This window comes from Meles meles, chromosome 14 (genome assembly GCF_922984935.1).
Source record: "Meles meles chromosome 14, mMelMel3.1 paternal haplotype, whole genome shotgun sequence".
Lineage (NCBI taxonomy): Eukaryota > Metazoa > Chordata > Mammalia > Carnivora > Mustelidae > Meles > Meles meles.
In genome coordinates this window covers 53,134,028-53,149,404 of record NC_060079.1, presented here as the reverse complement: position 1 = coordinate 53,149,404, position 15,377 = coordinate 53,134,028, and the positions used below count along the sequence as shown (strand labels likewise).

General features: G+C 37.7%; 1 non-coding gene across 1 annotated transcript; it reads left to right on the top strand.

Annotated features, from left to right (window-relative positions):
• Positions 1-5,522: 5,522 nt before the first annotated feature.
• Positions 5,523-5,713, top strand: LOC123925409. The gene has a single exon (XR_006815002.1). It is a non-coding gene; the product is annotated as a U2 spliceosomal RNA (small nuclear RNA).
• Positions 5,714-15,377: the final 9,664 nt, after the last annotated feature.

The window sequence follows — 15,377 nt, the reverse complement described above, 5'->3', positions numbered from 1 at the left end:
CAGACAAGGATGAGACAGAGCCTTGACCTTGAGGGAGTCTAGTGAGTCCTAGCTTACGGAATTTGTTTTCATAAAATAAAACAGTTTCATCTCAGAAGCTAAGGTCAGAGGACTCACAGTAAAGGAAGAATTCTTCTGGCTCATAGTCTACTTAATGTTTCATAATAAAACAAACCAAAAAGCCAGTTCTCATAGATATCATTGTTAACCACAGACATGGTTCTTAAAATATACCTCTATGACTCTTTCTGCCCCTGCTAATCTGAGTTATAAAACCAGCCATAACTTGGCGGCAACTGGGATTGTCATCTACTAATAAGCACTATTATTTTTACTAGATAAAGGGAAATAGAAAATAGAGAATACAAAAGATACCCTTTAAGAATATAAAGAGTATGTGTTTAATAGAAAGCAATATAAGGCTTGTCAAGGATCCAGTTTCCCAATAAATAGTACCGGAGATATGCATACTAATTGGATTTTTTAAGGAATGAGAAAATGATGAGCAAAAGAACTGTCTTGTCTTAAAAGCAGACTAGGAAAAGAGAGCAGCTAAGGCTTACACCTGGAATTATGTATAATGGCATAACGTGATTACTGAAACTTCATATTTCTACTCAGTATTTAAATTTAATTCTGATAACATTTATTAAACTCTTGCAACTGTGAGGCATGCTGTGGGAACTACAGACTAAGTCAAAGGGCCAGCTACAATCCTTAAGAAATTTCTACTCCTGTCATTTGTTTATCAAAAAAGACCAGAATTTAAGGCAATACATGTAAGGGAAGAATATTAGAGTGATAAAGTAAAAACAGAAATTTTACCACAGATAAAAAAATTAATAAGTAATAATAACTTAAGTTGACATAGTATTTTCATTTTTTAAATACTTCTTAAATAACTTATTCAGTAGGCTATAGAGCAGTGTAGTAGAAATGAGGGCAGGATTTTGAGTCCTAGCTCTGTCACATAATTGGCCTTGGTAAAATTATTTGACATCTTATTAACATCCTTTTCTTTGCTTGTAAAGAGAGTATAAAATTGAGCATGGTATTTTAATGAAGATTCAATGGAATAGTTTATGTTAAATGTATAGTATAGAGAATGGTATTAAGTTTCCAGTAAATGTCATTATCATTGTCATTATCATCCTCCTCATTACTGGGCTATTCTGGGGATTATAGTAGATAAAAAAAATGCAACATCCTTGGCATGTAATGCACTTCAAAAATGGTAAAAATTCCATCTGTACAATATGTGGCTTTATTTGTGATCAGTAAAGTCCAATGGATAGATAGCCTTTTCCCAAATTTGCAAATGAGACAACTAAGAAAAATCTAATGGTTTGCCAAAACCACAGAGAATTAATAATGACCCTGTGCAAATGGCACACTGTCATGGCTAGAATTGTGGGTTATAGAGCCAAATTACCTGGATTTAATCCCTGACTGAACCACTTTATGACTTTGGAAAGGTTACTTAAATTTCTGTGCTTCAATTTTTATCATCTCAAAGGTTAGATTAATAATGATATCTACCTCTTAGCATTATGACATACCGGTAGCCTATGCTTCAGATCATTTTGACAGAGATGTTTACTGTTCCCCAAACATCCATGTGCTTCTCCACATTTCACAGACCTTTTGTAGTTAGGGCACAGGAATATTTCTAACCAATGTGTTGTAAGACCATTATCAAGTCTGGGCCAAAGCATTTAAGAACTGGTGGGAGCCTCTTCACCTCTTTCTTCCCCTACTGAAGTGATCTGGAAATTGCGCATTGTTATGGCAGGTTTGCAAATCAAAACAGCCTGGAACACTAAGACACTGCATGGAGGACAGCTTCCTTGAGAAGACATCTGACCTGTGTCAGAATTGCCCTGGACAAGAAATGAGCCTTTATTGTGCCAGGTCACAGAGATTTTTGGTTTCCTTTTTTTATGACAGCATAACCTAGCCTATCCTTACTATATAATCAGGATAATAGGTCCAGACCTAGAGCCCACCTATAGTTTGTTTATTGGGATATCAGAGTAATCAGAGAAATACCTTCGAGTGAGTTGGAATTCTGAAGCTATTGAAAATATCAGGACAAGTTGTATTTGCTTCTTCTAATCATCATATTTGACACTAGCTGCAAATTCTTCCTGGGTATGACCCACTGAAATTGCTGGCTATACTTTTCAAATGCAGTTAATAATATGACATCAGTAATTTTTTTTTTTTAAATAATCAACTACCCCTAGTCATCCCCTTACCCAGAAAACAAGGATTCAAGACTCTCTGAGACCTTTCAGTAGCCCAAAGCAAGTGGTTCAGTTTGGGAGCAGGGAAAGGAGACTATGTGCTAATTAGGTATGGTTATTCATTTCCAGAAAGTGGTCCTTGATTAGTTTCAGAACTCGAGTAATTATGGTGCCTTGTACTCAATAAATGTCCAGTGGTGACAGCTATAATGTTGAGGGAGCATGGTCCAAAATCACTTAGGAATCTGGAAATGCAAGGTCTTCTTAGAAAATAAGAATAAAAGCAATTAATTAAAATGTTTATTGGACATCAGAGTATTCATTATGTTATTCATTAAGATTTAAAACTCTATTATTCTTTTATCTTAATCTGAGTTTTTCCAACCTCACAAGAAATTTCCTGTGGATCCAAAGACCATGTTAAAAAAAATTAAGAGTAGGATCCAGGGAACTCCGAAGAAATTACATTATGATTTGCAGAAAACCCAGAATGCAAATTTCTGACTGCCTTTCTTGAATTATGTCAAAACATTCCTTTGGCAGTCTCCAAAAAGGAACAAACTGAATAATATCCAAAGGTTCTGAAATCTAGCACAAGCACCAGCAAATGCATAGTAGCGCTTATGAGTGCAGAGCTGCCTTTTTCTGGCAGGGCATAGTTGAGTGTGTGACAACATAAATCCATGCTTCAAGTAAGTAAGAACAGCTCAGTTTTTTTTTTTTTTTTTTTTTCCTTTATTTATTTATTTATTTATTTATTTTTATTTGTTTATTTGCAGCATAACAGTGTTCATTGTTTTGGCATCACACCCAGTGCTCCATGCAGTACGTGCCCTCCCTATTACCCACCACCTGGTTCCTCAACCTCCCACCCCCCCCCACCCCCCTGCCGCCCCTTCATAACCCTCTGGTTGTTTTTCAGAGTCCATAGTCTCTCATGGTTCATCTCCCCTTCCAGTTTCCCTCGACTCCCTCTCCTCTCCATCTCCCCATGTCCTCCATGTTATTTGTTATGCTCCACAAATAAGTGAGACCATATGATACTTGACTCTCTCTGCTTGACTTATTTCGCTCAGCATAATCTCTTCCAGTCCCGTCCATGTTGCTACAAAAGTTGGGTATTCGTCCTTTCTGATGGAGGCATAATACTCCATTGTGTATATGGACCACATCTTCCTTATCCATTCATCCGTTGAAGGGCATCTTGGTTCTTTCCACAGTTTGGCGACCGTAGCCATTGCTGCAATAAACATTGGGGTACAAATGGCCCTTCTTTTCACTACATAGAACAGCTCAGTTTTAAGGGGAGAAGTTCAGAGTGATACCTCCTTTGTTTTGTAACAATGGGTGTCCCTGAGGCTCCAATCATCTACCAACTTGTTAACCAAGTATGTGAGTGACAAGGTTAAAGAATGAAAAAAGCACCACAAATTTTAAAAGCTGCTCCAGATAAATTATGAAAATTGGTATACAGGCAAGAGCAAACAGCTGTTGTTTTCCAATGAGTATTCTCCATTCTAAAATTGAGTGAAGAGATCTTTCTCCAAAAAAAGAACAAAATATAAAACTATGCGGATTAAGAAGATTCACTTATCTACTCCCCAAAACATATCCTTAAATTGTAGTTCAGCTTCATTTGATATAATTTCCTAAATCTCTTATGGATGATACAGTTTCATTATGTAAATGGTTTTGTTGAAGTATTTATTTTATAAAGCAGCCAGAGGCTAAATTCCCCACTGAGTTTTATTCTTTAGGTTCCCAAAGAGACTCTCTTTCTGTGAAATGCCAGGCTCTGGAAGACTGTTTTGGCTGTGATTTGTAGGGGATGGGGGCTGAATATGGAATAAATAAATACTCAGTAAGGGGTCCAGAGGGAACCAACATAGCTCTAACCATGTATCTATTGATCCACAGAACTCAGCATTGTCTAAGTGATCATTGAACTGATTTTCTTTTTTCAATTTAATTTAATTTTTTTCAGTGTTCCAAAATTCATTTTTTATGCACCACACCCAGTGCTCCATGCAATTCGTGCCCTCCATAATACCCATCACCAGGCTCACCCAGCTGATATTCTAAGCAAGGAGTCTGTTGTTAGAATAACAAATGGCTGTTTTGTGAGGGAATTGCCATAGCCACCATTATTCTGAATACTTTGCAGTCATCTCTATCCTGAACCTGCTAAGTTCACTTACGTTTTCCAGGGGCCATGTGGGAGGGACATTACTCAGCCAAGAGAGGTAGTTTCCTAGTTTCAGCTGTTATCTGCACATAGAGAGGTCAGGGAACATAAAGGCAGGTGGGCACAGTCTGATGTTAATATACTAGTTATTTTATATGTGTATCAGTTTACCAGTAGATTAGGAGATCTGCAGCTGTATATATGACACAGACCATATTTTACACGTTAAGTACTACAAATCAGTTGTTAACAGTGACTGATTTATTGCTTTTTGATGCACCCTCTGCTAAGCTAGCACAGTGGGCACCTTGGCGGTGCCTTTCATTAGTGTCCCATAATAGAGTACTTATGATGCTACTGTTGACTCATGGAGATATATTTTACATCTCTGCATAGCAAGTTATAGTGCAAGACAGAAATAAGTTTCAGGATGAGGCATTAAAAAGAAAAGAGGTTTGGTTATGTTTACAACAACATAATCATTACAAAGAAGAAATCAGTTACCTAACCAGGAAGTTCTTAAGCCTGTAGAAAAATGCAAGTAAGAGGATACTGTTAGAATGTTTCCTCAACCCAACTGATAACAGATATAAAGTCTCTGACACCCAGAAACAGGTTAAGTAGGACTTTGTAGGGTAGCTAGCTGTCTGAGAATACTGCATGAAGAGAATTCTTCAAGCTTGCTCTAGTTATTATTTTTCTTCTAGGAAAATGGCCTTGTACCTTTATGATTTTATAGATACTATGTGTCATCTTTTTGTTTTCTACAATATTATGTTTTATGAAAAACTTCATCTAGGATGAATTAAAATTCTTTTTATTTTGAAAAATTTAGAACTTTATTTTACCATTCTGTTATTTCTGGGATGATTTGCCAAGCTTGATTTCCTTTGTTAGACCAGTTCTACAGCATCACCCATGATTACATTGCATTTAATTGAGATGGAATCATCTATCTCATTTGAGTATAACATCTAAATCCCCATTTATGATGGAAGTGTTAGTTTGGCATATGGTCTTGGTCACATTAGCATTGCAAAACAGTGTTGAAAGAAAGACCTAGGACATCCATGGTTAAAAATCAAATTTCAATCGCTTCTCAGCCTTTTGGCTAAGATCAAGTGTAGTATCTGTTTTTACCAGTTTAATATCTGATGCATCCTCTATCTGAGGACAATATATTAAATGGATTTTTGGAGCAGGGAGCTGGAATAGGAGCTTGCTCCATCCACTCCACACATCAACCTGGTATTGTAGTACTTCCAGGAGTGATGCACCCCCTCGGGGGTTAAAAGACATGGTGGCAAATAACAGTTTGTTTTCTAAAAAAAAAAAAATAAATAAAAATAAAAAATCAAATTTCATATATAGGTCTTAGTCATAAGCTGGGATGCTATTGATCTGTTATTCCTGAGGTTCTTAACTTTAAACTTTACAAGCTAGAGAATAACTGCTATATTCCTGCATATCAAAACTTCCTGTTTGTTACACTGGGATATAAAGAAGTTGAGATTTATGAGAACTCCTGACCAAGTTCCACTGGAACTTGTTGGATCATCTCACAATTTCACTGTACTTCTTTTTAGTGTTTTACAGTTGAAGTGAGCTATATGAGATCATTTGAGAATTTTTGGACACTAGTATTAATTATAGTTAATAATTACAAACATGTTCTATGTTTCTCAGGCCCTACCCAAAGTTGGATCATTCTACTTTTTCATGAACAGTATCTCCTGACTCTTGTCCTCCCTCCATGGGGACAGACTTCCTTTGCTATCTCTCCCATATCTCAGAGATGAAGGGAAAGGAAAGGGGTTCCCAGTGTGGACTCATGAATACCACTCTCAACACGATTTACTTGCTCTTTCTCCTCTCCTCTTCCAGTGCATGTTGTTATTGCTTGTGATAAACCCTTTGGCTCCCTCAAATTCCCTTACCCTCCAACTCCAGTGTTGCTTTCCCTAGTCCAAGTTGAGGCCTGTTGAAGTCATGCCCCTCAGATGCTGAAACAAAGTTTCTTATCGTGCAAAGCCCACATGAGGCACACAAATGCAAATGATGACCATGCCCTGGGACCCTTGCAGATGGACTCACAGAGAACTTCTCCCCGTCTCCTTTAAATTGCACAATGGTTAACAGCATAGGCTTTGGAGGCTGAATGTGTCTAGGTTCAAATCCCAGCTTTCCCACTTACTTGCTGTGTGAACTCAGACAAGTTTCTTAACCTATCTTGCAATTTACTTAAACTGTTATGAATATTCAAACCAATATTTATTTCATAAGGTTGCTGAGAGGATTCAGTGATTTAAAATATGCTTGGGACAGTACATGGTGCATGGTAAAAACTCTAGATATCAGCTTGCTTGGCTTTTAAGTGCCAAACACTCTATTATTCTTTTATCTTAATCTGATTAAGATGGTCCCAAGGGATCAAGATGATGTTTATGCAAACAGTTCTCTCAATTTTTACTTTTAGTGACTTGTCCTCACCCCTATCCCTTTTCTGTCAAAAGTGCATGGGGTCTGGACCAAAAGACCATCTGAGTCAGAAGAATCCTTTTGCTTTTTTCTAGCTGCAGATTGTTACACTGACATTCAGTAGCACTTACCTGCTTCCTCTGTATTCATTCTTTCTCAAAGGCTACCCATTGCCCCACACAGACAGTATCCTTGTGGAATGGTACTTAACAGACTGAAAGAAATAACTGAATTCCAAGGGAGCAAATTTAGGCTAGGCTGGGAACCTTGTTCTACAGGAAATTTTTCAAAAGATTGATTCCTTTTAATTGCAATATGTTTACAAGACAGATCTTCCAATTATCATTTACTTTGGGTAAATGAAGGCCTAATGCACTTGAGCCAAAACTTATGTGTATTCCAACTTTGAGAAATGACATGCTTCAACTAGGCAAGTACAAGAGACTGTGAATGTTTCAAGAAAGGCAATTCTTGTCACTACTCTCCCTGGCTCCTCTTCTGTGGTACTTATTTCTTGATGTAGGTAGACCATGGTGATATCATTCAACCTGGAGGAGTTTATCTCATAAAAATTACATAAACTTTTAGCAAAGTTCCTTCCTATTAGCTAGCATAATCAGCAGTATTGTTCATTCATTAAGAAAATTTTATTATGAAACCCGCTATGTCTATTTTCTTCTCTTAATTGCCTTCTTACTAAACTCTGCATATCTTGTAAACTTGCTGACATTTAACTGTTCTCCAGCTGATGGCATGGACAATGGACATGCTACAGTTCAACTCACCAAATTAAAATGACTCCTAGATTAGAATACTCAGAAGACCCTAGTCATTTGTATACCCTTCAAATTTACCCTTACTCACCTATTCTCTCCAGAGCATAATCTCTTTTGAGTACAACATATTAACTGTGGACTTGATAATTTGGGTCCTTGGAGCTTGAGCTTACCTCTTTAGACTTCCTGTCACTTGTCTTTGTGCCCTGTGCTTGTACCAGCCTGAACTACTTGCAGTTAATGGTGGGTGTCCTGCATTTTAATGTTGCTGCGCTTTTGTGCACACTGCTCTCTCCCTCTGCGATGCCCTCTGCTTCTCCTTCACTTTCTTTGCCTGATTTATTCCCACTTATCCATCACATCTCATTTTAGGTATCAGCTTTTAAGAGCCAGACAGTCATATCTATATTCCGAGTAGCTAGCTCCAGGTTTAGTATGTAGTGGCTGCTTAATAAATACTATAAGTTTAAAAATGAATGAATAAATGAATGAATCCATTAGTGATTGTATCAGCAAAGGAATTATTTTGGGTTTTCCTAATTAATAGGTATTTAATTGTGAAGATTGAGAGAAAAGAGAAATAAGGTAAAGTATGTAGAGGCCTGTTATACATGTTGGACTGTATGGAAAGAGATGATAAAGAAATTTTGGCTTATATTGACTTAGTTATGTTTCTCTGGACTCAATTTTCCTCTAAATTTCCTCATTTTATTATTAGAGTAATTGAATTTTTCTTACTCTATTTAATCTGAACAGTGAACTTATAGTGTAGGTATGCTTATTGTATCCATTTTACAGATGGAGAAATTTAGTGTCCTTCATAATAAGAGTCTTGCCCCCCCCCCCCCCCCAAAAAAAGAGTCTTGCCCAAGGTTACAAAGTCATAAGTGGTAGAATCAAAATTCAAACCCTGGTCATCAGGACATTCAGCGTCTTTTGTAGGAAAATAACAGTATGATATATAGGTCCAAAAATTGCTCTACTAAAGGGAAGAGGGAATTTGTAAAATGATGCATAACACACAGGCTTGATCTAAAGAGCATGAGGTCTGATGTCTCTGTGTCTACAGGGCAAGTCTGGGATCAAACCTTTACTAGTTGCATAACCTCAAGGAGTCCATTAGCTTCTCCTAGTGTCATTGTCTCCTCATTAAATTACAATTATTAGTACCTTTCCTGATCAGTGTTACTGTGAGGATTAGAAATAATGTATATAAAGTTCCTAGCATGAAGCAGACACTCCAAAAAATGTTATTCTTACTATATAGTTTGTGCTTTAAACATTGGCTGTACAGCTTTGCACTACATGACAATCAGAAGGTTGAGGTACAAACTCAGCACTGAATATTGTGTAAAATTGTATGAAAAATGTTCACATAAATTAATACCTTTTTCATTCAGTTGCATTTTTGCCCTGCTTCTTGGGCAAAGTACATTTCACATTTTGGAGCTTACTAGTTTATACAAATAGAAAAAAAAAAAAAAAAAACCAAACACCTTTCAAATATGTGAATGCCTAATGACACAACAAAGGGAATTTCACAAGCAAATTTATTACTGTGCATTTTCAGGTAATGTAAGCAAAGAGGTAATCATTTGTCATTCTTTGAATGTGCTAAAGCAGATGAAAACACATTGTAATTCGTGCAGCTCTTGGAAAGATCTTCAACATAGAAGCTTGAGCCTTGATGTTGGCAACCCCCTACAGTGGATACAATAGCCAGTTATGTTTGAAAAATTGGCAAGTTCAGGGCAGCAGATTCCTGCATACTTGAGGCTGCTTGTTGATTTCCTTTCAACTCAAACCCAAGTCAGGCCAGTTCCTCCACTGCAGAACAACAATGTGGCAACCAGGAATGAATTTTTCCCCACCCTCTATCCCCCAACTCCTCCTTTCAGACAAATCATCCTGCCCAGATTTCAAAGAAATCCCAGAGAGGCATACTTGCTGTTATATCTCCAGGATTCCAGCCAGCACAAATCAAGAAAATGGTTTCCAGGTGCAGCCTGCCTCCACCATCTCCCCCGCTCACTTTAAAATCTGATGATTGCTCCAAGCTTTAATCTGGAGATGGACGATAGGGGGAACGGGAGGATAACCTTAGCATTCAAAAGCCCTCAGAAAATTATTTTGCTTTTCTCATTTTAGTGGAGTCATGTCCATTCTCCAAAACATATCAAACAACCCAGCATGATTAATTCCATCTCTTTTGATAAGCCTCAGACCCCTAATAACTAGGATACATTATCTGAACTATAGAAGGAGCCCTACAGAGTGAGGCTTTCACAAAGGTAGTTCTAATCTAATGCTATTACTATCTCCCAGTCACTAGCCCCATTTTCACACAAAGCAATAATTGGTGGAAAAATTGCCTACTTTTCACAATAGTCCTGGATTTTCTAAATTCAAGTAATAGCAGATAATTATCAATAAACAAAACACTATAGAGAAACATCTTTGAGAAACTTTTCCAGACATAATAATATTCACAGTAGTATAACAACAATTAGGAGTGACAATGTTTGGAACAAGTGCCATTGGCCCCGTTCTTCTCTTTTAGTTATAACTGTAGTAATTTCTCCTCTGTCCAAATGCCAGGATATTCATCATTCTAAACACTTCTGTATCTTTGTTCATTTTGGTTTTCTGAATTCATATATAGGATATTCTTTAACATAGTCAAAAAAGAAGAATCTTCAGATTCTGTTTTATAACTATGACTAAATTGTATTTTTTCTCTAGAGTACATTTTAAAACAAATTATTTCATATACTATATCATCATATTATGTAAGCATTATTCACTGTGAGTGGTGAGATTTAGGACAGTTTATTCCTGTGTCTCTAAACTTGTCCCACACAAAGGACAGGTTTCAAATATCAGGGTCAGAGTTTTTGTTTTTGTTGTTTATCCTATCAGCTCCTTGAAATCATGTAGATTATAACTTGTTTTATTTTTAGAATATAATCAATTTGTACAGTTATTTTTTCCCTCCTGAAGTTCCCAGTTTTATTTTTGTTATTTTTTTCCTAGACTATTTTGTTCCTATGTTATTCTTCTGTTATTTTTTCTTATTGAGAACACAGAGAAAGAGAAAGAATATCTATCTGTGATCTATCTAGAGATAAAATAAGTATATACTTTTGAACGTACATTAGTAAGATTTCTAGCTTCTCAATCAAATAATCTGTTGAGTTTAAATCCATTAAAATCTATTTCTCTTAAAACCCTCAGAATTGCTATTTTTCTTTAGCTTTAGTGACAGAAATCACTAGTGCTTCCTGTATTCATATATTCCTGTTTTCTTTTTCTTGTGCGCAGCTCTTACATTTCCAGGCTCTTTGTAGTTAGAAGGACTTCCTGATAGAACTGTGGCTAATAGGACAGGGACAGAAGTGATGGGGCCACTTGGAGAATTGGTGCACAAGTACCTCCGATATGCAACTCTCTCTCTTTTATCCACCACCTAAATGGAGAACACCAGGAGATTCTGAGGACATGGGAGAGAAAAAAGCAACAAGATGGGAGAATTCTGGGTGCCTTCAATGACGGAGTGGAACACATATCCCCCCACACACTCACTCAAATGGGAATATGATATAAGCAAGAAATAAGGGTATATTATGCCAAGCCACTGGGATTTGGGAACTGTTTATTAGAGCATTTAACCTACACTCACTAATGCAGAAATCAGTACCTTCATGTGAACTGGTGCAGAAGTGCAAATCATAAAATTTGTGACTTCATGGCTGGGTGGCAGATTGCACAAAATCAAACTGAAGGCTGGAACCCTATGAAGACCTGTTATACAGTGGGAGCATTTATGGTAAACTGTTATTTACGACCACTTTCAAAGAGACCATATGCCAACTGAACCTGAAACTTTCAGGAAGTTGTTGCAAAGAGTCAGAGTGAACATCTGTGTGGGCTGCTACTGGCTAAGGTATTACAAGAATGAGATTTTTAGATAAGAATTGTCTAGTTTGGAAGCAGAAATGAAAGAAAATAGAATCTAGAAATTGGATGCCACAAAGGAATGGAAAAGCCAACTTTTTTCTAGAATACAAACTGCAGGATATAAGATTGAAAGAATCTTTGCTCCACTGTTGCTCATCAGGATTCAGGTGTTGCCTTCCCACTCTAGCTCGAAGGCCCCAGGGGAGTCAAGAAATCAAGCATGAAAATTATGTCTAGGAATAAACTTTGGGTTTATTGCATGGTTACTAGTGTCTGAAAATAACTGATAACAAATAGATCAATAGTTTACATATTTTGAAAGAATTTTATTGCCAATGAAATTGCAAACCCCATGGGGAAGGCTATTAACCTCCTAAAACAGAGGTTCTCAAAAAGGAACAGTGTTGCCTCTCAGGGCACATTTGGAAATGTCTGAATACATTTTTGATCGTCCCTACTGGGAGATTGTCACTACTAGGGGCTAGAAGCCAGGGTTGCTGCTAAATATCCTCAGAATACACAGGATATCTCCCCACAACAAAGAATTATGCAGCCCCAAAATGTTACTTTACTGGTTGAGAAACCCTGGTCTAAAACAACCCTCATATAGCCAAACTTGCTTGAGGAAGCAAGCTGCAAAAGCTGAGGATCTTGTGGGGGACCTAACAACCAACCCCCACTCCAGAACCCCAGAGAGGACCATGGAGAATAATTGACAAAGTAAAACCTCCCAGAGGACAGATGAGGGGCCACTGTGTGATTCTTAATGTTGGCAATGCTGCCAGTATATATGGTGCCCATTTATAGTGATAATTTGTCAGACCATATGGGCAGAATGTCCATCATATATGAGACTCTCTTGTTGGTTTTTTTCAACTCACACTTGGTTAGTTTGATTGCTATGGAATTAGCAGTTCAAAATAATTTTTAACACCCTGAACACAGTGTTTCACTGTCCTCCAACATTCAGTATTGCTGATTTAAATTCTAAAACCCATCTGATTATTGTACTTTTGCAGGTGACCTTATTTTCTCTCTGGAAGTTTAAGGTTCTTTAATTTGTCCCTGGTATTCTTATGTTTTTAAAAAGATACATCTAGGTTGGGTTCTTTTTTCCACTGATCCTGCTGAACACTGGGAAGACTCTATGTTTAGAGTCCTGATTTTTTTTTTTTTTTGCACTGGAAAATCATCACCTATTACTCCTTTAATCATGTCTCTGTTCTCTTTTTCATGAACTCTGATTTTATGGAGATTGTGAAGTGATTCTCCATATCTCTTAATTTTTCTCTCATATTTTTTTCTTTTGTATTTTCACTCTATGTTGTGGAAAAGTCCAGAGGTACCACAGGTTTTAAATTCAGTCTGCTGCTACTTTGTGTTTAATGTGAGACCTGAATTACCAGAAGTTTCTCTCAATATTCCTGCTCCACTGGCAGCTTTTCAGAGGGCCCTTTCTGTACTGTAGAGATGGTGTCTCTCTGCCTCCTGAGGCAGGCTTTTGGTGCTTGGTGCTAGGGGCTTCTCAGTTCCCTGCTCCTGCCTCAGTTTAGGCAGGATTTAGGCTTGATCCTCAGAGATGGGCTGGGTCAGCATTCCTGCTCCAGCCCAACAGTGAAAACCTATATCTTGTATCTGTGCAGGGTGAGTAGGAGTGGGTTTCCTGCCCCTCCCGAAGGTCAGAAAGCCTCTTCTGGTGGTGTCAATATAGGGCAGGATGAGTGGGCAGGTTTCCCGATTGTCCCCCAATGGCAGGTGGCCACTACATTATTCTTGTGCAGAGTGTGGGGTGCAAGATGGGATTTTCTCTAGATTCTCCTGTTCCAACCTCATATGTAGGTAGGTCCTAAATTCCCACACAAGCAAGGTGGTCTCCTCACGTCTTCTAGTCAGGCCCCATTGTTCCTTCCAGAACTCAGTGGAGGGCTGTCGGAAGGCTTCTGCCAAGGGCTCAGACTTTTCTTGTGTCTGGAATTCTGGGAATTCTGAATTGTCCTATTAGCTCACACTCAGCCTCAAAGAGCTTGTTAACATTTTTTTTTCTTACCTATTTCTGTGATGGCCAACTCTTCTAGTTTCTTTGTTCTAGGGAGAGGGAAAGAGTTGTGTGTTCCCTGTCTCCCCAAGGGGCTTCTTGCCGTTTGGATTTCAGTTTGCCTGTTACCTTGTACTTACAATTTCCTGAAGGGCTAGGGAAAAAAAATAGGACTTTCTTAGACTACCAGTCTTGCTCTCCTTAGGGTGAGAACTACACTCTGGTTGATTTCTACATCCTAAGCAGTAACAGAAGTCCAATGTTTCTTTTTGATTTGTAAGAACACTGTCATTTCCTGATATTTTTTTTCAGCAACTATTATATTTTAGAGATGTAACATATTCTTGGATCTCAGTGAATTCATTTAAGAAGTATTTGTGAAAAGCTCTGGTCTGTTAATTATTTCTGGAGTAAATTGTTCATCTTGGTCATTCTCTTTGGTGCTATTTATTTTTCTCCAGTGTCTGGTGAGTTTGGTTTTCCATCTGTAATAACAAATGAAAGACAGCATTGATTAATTATGTAGCTAGTATGTATGGGTTTCCTGCTCCAATAAGCCACTTTTCTGAATGAAAAGGATGAATGGATGGGACAGGACAACTGTAGCCTTCATTTTAGTTAAATGGATGAACTCTAACTCTGTTCTTACTCAGCAAATTGTTTGTCTTGAGAATTCTCCTCAGGATTTTTCTGGAGGGGAAGGACCTCATGCAACATTTATAACCCATGGAAAGAGCCTGGTTATACAGCTATTTCTTAAAACAGTCTTTAAATTACTGACTTCTGTCAGTAAATTACTGACTTCTGTCCCAACTCCTTGCTTTCCATATGTAACAGCTCTGGGCATGGAATCTCTCTATCCTGGGCAGAATTCCTTCCAATTCTTTAGCCATGCCCTGTGCATGTACTGGGCTGAGATTTTAAATGCTCTCTACTATTCATCTGTACATCCACAATAAAACTACTTTGCCATTGAGAAACCTATTAACATCTCTATCTTCAAATATATCCCTGTTTGTATTCTTATCATCCGTGGCCTTTGGAGACTATTAAGCATGGGGGTTAATTTCAAATGCTTGAACTGGTAGTTCCATCTATTTTGTTCATTGTTAGGTCCCCTTCTATTTCTTTTCGTGCTTTTTTTTTTCCTTTTTTTTTTCTCAAACTAAATTTAAAATTTATCTGCTTGCCTTATGCAAAGGAACTGTTCTTTTCTCTCTGAATTCTTGGTCTCAGTTGACACTAGCCACTTAGGGCCTAAATGCTTCACTGGTGTTTTAACCAAATATTCTTTTCCAAAACATATATTGTTTCCATTCCTGCCAAGGAATTAATCCTACTAAGATTAATATGTTCTTTCTCACCTCATCATGTTAATATATAGTATCTAAACATGCCATTTTCATTTTACACATTCCTCGAAGGGTTTCAGAGTCCACATTACTTTTGTGATAATGCCATGAATTTGCCCACATGTAACTGCTCTTGCCCATTTCATGATGCTTACCACTAATTATTCTCTAAACATGTTTACATTGTGAACTAGACTCCCAGAGCTTTGCACCCACCATTTCCTCTGCCTAGACCACACTACTCAGCTTATCTTTCCCCTGAAAAAGTTCCACCCACCTTTGAGAGTCATTTCAGAGTCCAGAGTGCTAACCATTTCATATCTCACCTTTTCTACCAGGGTGCCTGGA